This window comes from Cryptotermes secundus, unplaced genomic scaffold (genome assembly GCF_002891405.2).
Source record: "Cryptotermes secundus unplaced genomic scaffold, Csec_1.0 scaffold239, whole genome shotgun sequence".
Classification (NCBI taxonomy): domain Eukaryota; kingdom Metazoa; phylum Arthropoda; class Insecta; order Blattodea; family Kalotermitidae; genus Cryptotermes; species Cryptotermes secundus.
In genome coordinates, this window is record NW_019734314.1 from 612,279 (window position 1) to 621,072 (window position 8,794).

The window sequence follows — 8,794 nt, forward strand, 5'->3', positions numbered from 1 at the left end:
CCACCTGTCTCTCTCGACGACGATAACAATTTAGCCTTCTGATTTTAACTGAAAACTATCCTCCAGGCCTCAGTCGGTAACACAACTTACTGTAGCAACGGCGCCACACATACGCCTCATGATATCGTGTAGATTGTCAACAACTTCATTGATAAGATACAAGACCACTTGACATAGTTGAGTTAAAATAGCTCAGTCCGTATAGCAACGGACTCCGGACACCTCAGGTTCGTTTCCCGGCAGGAAATCTGCTCTACTTTCCATAGCTACCAAATATTACATTTGAATTCATTTACACAAAACAACTTGCCTCCACAATCTTACAGTAGTGTTGTTCCCTCCAGTGTCCTAAGCTTACGTAAGAGGGGAATATGTTCGCTGCGTTGCCTAAAAGCCAATGTCCGTCCGATAATTTGAGAACTTCTAACACTAGCAAAATGTGAACGTGATTCTGACATCGGGGTATAAGTAGTCTATATCACGCTCCGACTTACTTTACCTATGGAAAAAATCTACGATAATTATTACATGATTATCATAGGCAGCTCCAGGAACATTTTGGCTTAATTAAGATTCATCCTGCCTATATACAGAATAGCTCAGTTTGTATAGTGACGGTTATGAGTTGGATGTCCGGGCCCCGATTCCCGGAAGGGGAAAGAATTTTCTACCATACAGCGTCAACATGTGTCTCGAGGCCCACCCAGCTTCCTATAAAATAGGTACCAGAGGTTATTCCCTGGGGTAAAGCAGGCGAGGCATGATGCTGAACATTGACCTTAGTGCCGAAGTCAAGAATGGTGGAGCTAAACCTCCACTTATCCACATGTCTCCATGGCGTAATGCTTAATTAATTACACACAGGAACAACTTTTATCTTATCCGTGTAACAGGCCCTGGAGGTCAACAGGGTTGTGAGGCGTTGAGGCTCTCATATTTTTCACATAATACATTCAGAGGTAAAGGTCAGGTTTCAGTATTACGCGCCGGAAGCCATTTACGCCAATGTATATTCCTAATATTCACATTTTTGAGAGAGTGAGTCAACCCCGGGACCATAGCGCGGCTGGAAGTATTAGGCCAATTGCAAAATCCAATGACCTCATCGGGACTTGAACCAGCGATTTTCCTGCTTGCAGCATAGTGCCTCAACCAACTACGCTACCGCGTGCCTCCATATTTACCTTATACGGCATAAAACTAAACACATCCAGATTCAAAACCCGTAGTTTGGGTGTTTCAGTGAATTTATTTGATGAAAACATCAATAGAATGGGCTTTCTCTCAGCGTTCCTTGACATCACTTCCTCCCATATCTCCCACTTTCAATACGGTCAACGTACGAACAACAAATTATCACTATTTCAGAAACACTTAGGCACTGATTCTCAAATATAATGACACTTCATTAAAATAAAAAACTCCATGGCCCGTAGTCCGCAAGCGAAATATACCGACCGAGAGACCGCCGCTTGTCGGCGAAGTTAGTGCTAACTTTTGCGGATAGAGGGTGTCGCGTGGTCAGCGCAACGAATCCCCACGGCTATTAATATGGGTTTTCCAGACCAGAGCAGATATTTCCTTAAAATAGCTCCTCAATTATCTTCACGAGGCTGAGCGGACCCCATTCTCAGAAAATCTGGTAGAGCCCGGATTCGAACCCGGGCCTCTGGATCTGTAGCCTGAAACTCTGACTACTAGACCACAAAGGCGGTCAATGACATTTCATTACAGAAAATATATGCCTGCAGATCTAGACGTGTGTCAGGCAATTGTCCTGCTTCATGGCCTAATGAACAATTATCTGGTATTCCCGCATTTCCTAAACAAGAATTGCTCAAATTTCATATCATGTTAAGAATGTGGCCTAATCCATTTATAACTATTTCTATTCTGTTTAATGACTTTATAACTCACACTGTAGGCATGTAGCTGGATAAAACATGAACTGGGAATTATGTACCAGGAAGTGGTCGTGACCTAGTTTCAATGTACCGTGTAATATTCTCCTACAGTGACTAAAGGAAGCCAAGAGAAACCTCAGTCAGGAGAATTGGTATCCAGGCCAAGATTCGAGCCGAGCACCTCCAAAATACACGTCAGTAGCCCGGCCACTTCACGCAGCTTTCTCACTGTGTCGATATTAAAATGTTTTATCTGCTAATTATAATTTAATATTGTTGCTTTCGTTCTGATTTGGTTCACACCCAAGTTGAAGAAGGCAGTCTTCTGCGATTTGGCACCGTGTATATGTGGTGTTAATCGACGTTTCGGAGGAACGTATCGCCTCCATCTTCAGGGTAGAAGGAAAAATATAAGAAATCCGCAGGCGACCTGGTTCTCACGGTCTCTTCGCCTGCAGATTTCTTATATTTTTCCTTCTACCCTGAAGATGGAGGCGATACGTTCCTCCGAAACGTCGGTTAACACCACATATACACGGTGCCAAATCGCAGAAGACTGCCTTCTTCAACTTGGGTGNCCGTGAAAACCTCAAATCTTACATGAACCAAGTTGCTGGGCAGACTTTAAACTCAGCAACGGAATCATAAATCAGTCAATTGTCCTCTAAGTAAGCCTGTGAGGTACAGCGTGACGTAATCAAAAATAAAGGAGGGATTAGATTTACAACTTGCTAGTATTAGTATGGCCTGTACATTGTGATTAAACAAGTACAAGGTGTAATGATAACTATACATGTACGTCATAAACATGAAGTTTGACGTGATAGCACAGTTCGTCTAGGCTTCGGAGATTTCCATTCATTCATCAATGGCTCTACAGTCCTTTATTGGGCCATGACCCCTTCTTCAGTTTCGTAATTTTCTTACACAGACGGTAGGCCTTATCGGACGAGTGATCAACCAGTCGCAAGGTCGCTACCTACATACAGGACAACACAAACACAGAATAAACACACACACATAATCAATGCCTTGAGTGAGATTCGAACCCACGATCCCAGCGTCCGATCAAGAGGAGGTACAGATAAGGATTATACACAGAATTCTGTACAAGGTTTAATTCTGCAAAGTTTTCTGAATGCCTGGAAGCACCTAGCAGATACATGGGCAGCCATTCAGAACATATTGTTGCTCTGATGATGTGAAAAATAAAAATTTTACTGTCAGATGTAAGGAAGTTACGACATAATTATATTCTTGATTAAAATATTTTACCATGTTGTATAAAAATAAGCGTTCATAGTAATTAAGGATTGAGAGAACACCATTTTGATTCAATATACTATTTTAATTTCTGAACGTTAATATTACGTGAAGCACTGTTAGTACGAAGGAGAGTCAGTAAATAGGTCAGGGGTGTAAGTAAAACAGCTGTTATGGACGTAAAATGTTTTCTACGTACAGAAGGTAGCAGCACAGTCCAATTTCAAGACAGTCCCGGTATCTGACGAGCATGCGCATGTTCAGAGGCTGGTTTCAGTAGTCAAACTACCGTGCTTGAAGGGTGTACTACCGAAGAGTATTGTTCTGCTGTACTTTTTTTTTGTAGGCAAGAGGAATAAACGTAAAGGATAATCATAAAGAAATGTTTCCTGTTTACGGTGGGAACAGATTCTCGCGTAAAGCCGTTCATAACTGGGTCCAGAAACTTCGCAAAGTTTTGCTGATGACGAAGAGGTTGATCCTGAGGTGCTGAAGTGGCTGAGACAGAAGTCAAAATACTTCTATGCTGCGTGTTTCGAGGCACTGATACAGAGATGAGAAAAGTATTTCTATGTTGGTCGAGATATGTCGAGAAATATTTTTTTCCAGGTTCGAATATCACGTTTTATCTTTTATACCCATCTGTGACCTATTTACTGACTCGCCCTCGTATTTATCAAGGCATGTGAACTAGACTCTAAAGATTTAGATGATAATTTATTTTCAAAATATGTAAAAAAAAAAAGTAAAGCTATCCTTGTAACAGGCCGTGAAGGCCCATAGGGTTGTGAGACGTTGAGGATCCCACATTTTCTAGACAATCGGCTCAAATATGGCGGTAAGGTTGTCAGCCTTACGTACCGACCGCGCTTTACTTCAGAGGAAAATTATTTAATTAATACCTGGTACTCATTTCTGTTAGAGCCTGAGTCGACCCCAGGGCCATAGTGCGGCTGAAAGGATTAGGTCAATTGAAAAAAATCCAATGACCTCATCGGGATTTGAACCCACGACCTTCCGACTTGTAGCATAAACCCTCAACCAATTACGCTACCGCGTGTACCTTTTTCAAAATATGTACATAGAAAATATACACATATACAAGAGCTACACTCTGAAACCAAGTGAATACAACATGTACTTATTAATGATACCCATAAAGAATTATACGACTCAATGAATTCACTTCTACATGAAGATCACGAGACATTTCAGTAAACTCAATTCTTACATGCCTCCCTTTTCTTTTAAGTATGTTCAGCATGAAAAAAATAATAAGCTGCATTGTGCAAATAATGTCATTTATCACCTCGATAGGGCGAGGAGATAAGCAGAATTAATAAGCTTAAAGGATATAACTTAAGACTATACTAAGAAATTGCTTCCAAATTTTGCAGCCATTTCGCGATCATAAATCTTCTCATCTCGCCATGTTGTCAGTACTGATTGTGGGAAACAAAAGAGTACGATGTTCACATACTAAAGCAGGAGAGAGAGACAGACAGACAGACAGACAGACAGTAATAACTTAAGCCTATTTTCATTTATGGAAAAGGTGTTCAGCCCTTTAAAGACTAAATTTCTTCTAAATAACACAAACATGCAGTTAGAACATAACACGTATTACGTCGCCCCTACAAAAACGGACTGTTCAATGCCGTTTAGGGAAACAATCCTTGTCTACTGCGAGAACCGTACGAAACACACTCTGAGAGCAGAATGCAGATTTTTAGTGCGTTAAAGCAAGTGGCACATACGAGTATAGCAACCACTGGGCTTTAAATGGATAAAGAATACACGTTTCTACATGAGGCTGTCAGTATATCAGAACCTCTCTTCATATTCAGGCGCCCTGGATTCACAGGGTCCCAGTATTTAGCCACCCAAGGCTATGGAGCACCCGGTAATTTAGCGTCGTGGATTTCAATTCAGCATATTCCCAGAGGCCTCATCTTATTGGCTACCTCGCCCAGCCAGCCAAGACACGTGTTCCCTGGAGTTCCAGGGTCACCAGCGGGAACACATAGATTTCATTTTTTATACGGAAAATCAAAATCCTATGCATTTTCCTACCATGTTTGGAGTAAATATTTGGTATATTTTCTGGATGGTATGACATAAACTGATATTTTGTTTGATGGAGGAAAAACTTGTTTTCAATTAAAAATATTCCAACGCCTAAACATCTACCAAAACAACGTACAGCACACCATTGTTATAATGGATTGAATAGGGTGGGGGGCATTGTGTCAGTTATCCTAGACGTCCGTTGCACGGCCGTTAATTTGGGTTTTCTAGACCGGAGCCGCTAATTTTCCATTCAACTAGCTCCTCAGTTATCCTCACAAGGCTGAGTGGACCCCGTTCCAGACCCACTACTCCTCAGAAAATCTGGTAGCGCCGGGAACCAAACCCGGGACATCTGGATCTGTAGCCAGGAACTCTGACCACTAGACCACAGAGGCGGTTCACAGAAACAAACAATGTGAATATATACAGGTTTTATACTGTTGTTTTTTTTATTTTAAATAGTTTTGTAACTATAAACCCTTCTTCGTGCCTCAACATCTCTAAAAAGTCACAACTGTACACAGCCAGATTTTTCCCGTTATATCTGGGGTCGTTATAACGAAGGTTTACTGTATTATGGTTCCGTTTCTGGTATTTCCAACCCTAAAGTCTGTATGTGGCATGTACTGTCTTCGCTCGCTTTGAAACCGGGATCGTGGGTTCGAATCCCACTCAGGGTATGGATGTTTAGTTTGTGTGTGTGTGCGTTTTTCTGTGTTTGTGTATAGGTAGAGGCCTTGCGACGAGCTGATCATCCACCCAAGGAGTCCTACCAAATGTGTAAGATCTAGAAAAACCGAAGTGAACGGAGAAGTTCATGGAGGTAGGCCTAGGCCCACTGGGGCTGTAGTCATTCATTCATCTGTAATCTATCAAGACGACAGGTCCACAGTCTCTTCCAAAACAGTTCCTCCATTTGATGCGATCTAGAGCTTTCTCCTTCAAATGAAAATATCCTCTTCTGTCCTCAAGGTCATCCAGAATCTTCTTACGTCTTCTGGTCACTTCTATCCGCCCCTCTATCTTTCCTTCAATAACTTTTTTTAGAAGTGCCAAGAAAAAAAAACGTTTGTATGTATCTTCAAATATAATGGTTTCCTATTTGCTGACAGAATGAAACATCGTCTGACTGCAGCTTGAAGCGCAACTAGCCTCCACACGGGTATTCTTCGACCCTCAAAGTCAAAGTCACATTGCGACTGACGGTCAGTCAGTAAATCTTGATGTCGAGCCACATATGGGGCTCATGACCACATATTTATTATTGTTGGACAGTTACGGTCTTGTTTTTGTGGGGCGCCCTCTATGACGAGAGAACTGGTCTGTCTTTCGTATATGCTGCTGGCCCTTCCCAGTGCATCCTCGACCCTGAAGATGGAGGCCACTTTGTTTTGACACCGCATGGACAACACCGAAAGCAAGTTACGTGGTAACTATCACTGTTGGAGTGTGACATCATTGCACCTACGCGAAGTGTGTTTTCCGATCCGTTGCGGAGAAGCAGATTGCGTAACCTCACTGTTTCATTGTTGCGTGCGTGCATCTCAGGGTGCGTTACCTAGCAACGCTCTGACCATCCACATTCCAGTATGTACGTAGTACGACTACAGTACATATTAGTGCTCGAATTAGTGTGTTAATAAAGACCATAGGCACAGTTGAATAAATTCTGTTTGTTTATAAAAAAGAACTCCGTGCCCTGTAGTCCGCAAGCGAACTATACCGCCCAATATACCTTCTGTTAAGTCCAAGCGACCCCATAGTCGAAATAATATGCCTATAACTGTCATGGTGCAGACCTATTACATGAAATTACACAAGTCTTACAGATAATGAAGCAAATTCTAAGCTGCCCGCGTGGGTCATATTTCGGAAAAGTAATGGCAAAACCACAGACAGCAAAAACAAGAGTTCAAGAGGAAGCGAGGGTTCGTGGATCTACAGCCTTGTTGACGCTCATAAGTATCTAACCAATTTCTCTTTTTTTCTGCCATATACAAAGAGGTAAAATGAAAGGTTCTCCCTGTGCGTAATAAATTAAGCACCACGCCATGAAGACGTATGCGGAATTGGAGGTATAAATCCACAATTCATGATCTCCGCTGCTTTATCCATGGGGAATATACCTCGATAACCATTGGATACGAGGCTGCGAGGGCCCCAGTGTCTGTTTGGACGCTGTAGAATAGAGAAACATTCCTTGCACTTGCCGGTAATCGAACCCCGGGCGTGTAGTCCGTAGCCCCTTCATTATACCAATTGTGTAATATCGATTTCACTAAACACAAAATCAAATATTAAATAAAATTGGACACAAAGTAGGAGTGCACACTGTGGAGAGGTTCATGGAATGAGACAGTAATAAAAGTTGAGGAAGCTATAGAAGTGATGCGGGTGGTATTAGAGCCATGTCGCTGGAAAATGTGGACCTCTGAATACGGATGAAGCTCTTTATTTAGCGTGTACACAAATTAACAGCTCGAAACAGACAACATACAACTAATATGCATCTTGCGGAACTAGATGCAAAAACGTCCGATAGGCGAGACAAGGCTTCCGAAGTGCTGTTGGACCAGGAATGCCGAAAGAAACGGACCAATCACAGTGGTCGTGTGGTCTTCGCCAGCTTGTACACTTTAATCGTGGATTCCAATCCATTCAAAGCTTGGATTATGTTCGTCCATTACAAGTAGCGGGTCTTACCAACTGTCTGTGAAATCCACTCTCTTCAGATTAATGTTGAAGTAGGAACAGACCAGAGGTCCTAATCCGTTAGAGAAACAAAAAGAAAAACGTATGACGTAAAACTCCCGAGGGGAACGTTTTTCATCATCATCGTAGCGTACAGAACGTACATTTCGGTAACTGTCAACCTGTCAATGCAAACAAACAAACAGAACAAACTCCGTGATTTTAGTCTGCAAGCAAACTATACCGACCGAGCGACCATCACTCGTCGGCGAAATTAGTGCCAACTTTAGCGGATAGAGGGTGTCGCATGGTCAGCATAACGGATCCCCACGGCTGTTACTTTCGGCTTTCTAGACCGGAGCCGCTATTTCTTTGAAATAGCTCCTCAATTATCCTCACGAGGCTGAGTGGACCCCGTTCTAGATCCACTACTTCTCAGAAAATCTGGTAGCGCTGGGAATCGAACCCGAACTTCTGGATCTGTAGCCAGGAGGCGGTGCACCCTGTCAGTATATCTAAGAATTTGTTCATTGTTACGATAGAAATCGTTAAGTTTTTGGCCATAAAATTGATTTCTTGGCGCGATGCCTACAATCGATTACGGACATATTCTTTCCGGACAGTTCATTATTTTTTTAATTTATCTGTAGTAGCAACGATATTGCTACTTAAAACCCCATCAATATAGTTTAGTTAACCAAGCATTTAACCTGTGTTGCTCCATCTCGTTCTATTCTTTGCTGTATCGGCATTTAATTCCAGTGATGAATTGCTTTCCTTCAGTTAGATTGCCTGTAACAAATATGATTCCTGTATACATATTTTTCGTTGATTTCAACGTGTCCTCAAGATCCACTGTCTAGCCC

General features: G+C 42.1%; 1 long non-coding RNA gene across 1 annotated transcript in view; it reads right to left on the minus strand.

The window, feature by feature from the left end:
• Nucleotides 1-8,794, minus strand: part of LOC117282634 — a 128,058-nt gene that overhangs the window by 7,371 nt on the left and 111,893 nt on the right. The gene's annotated exons all lie outside the window — the stretch shown is intronic.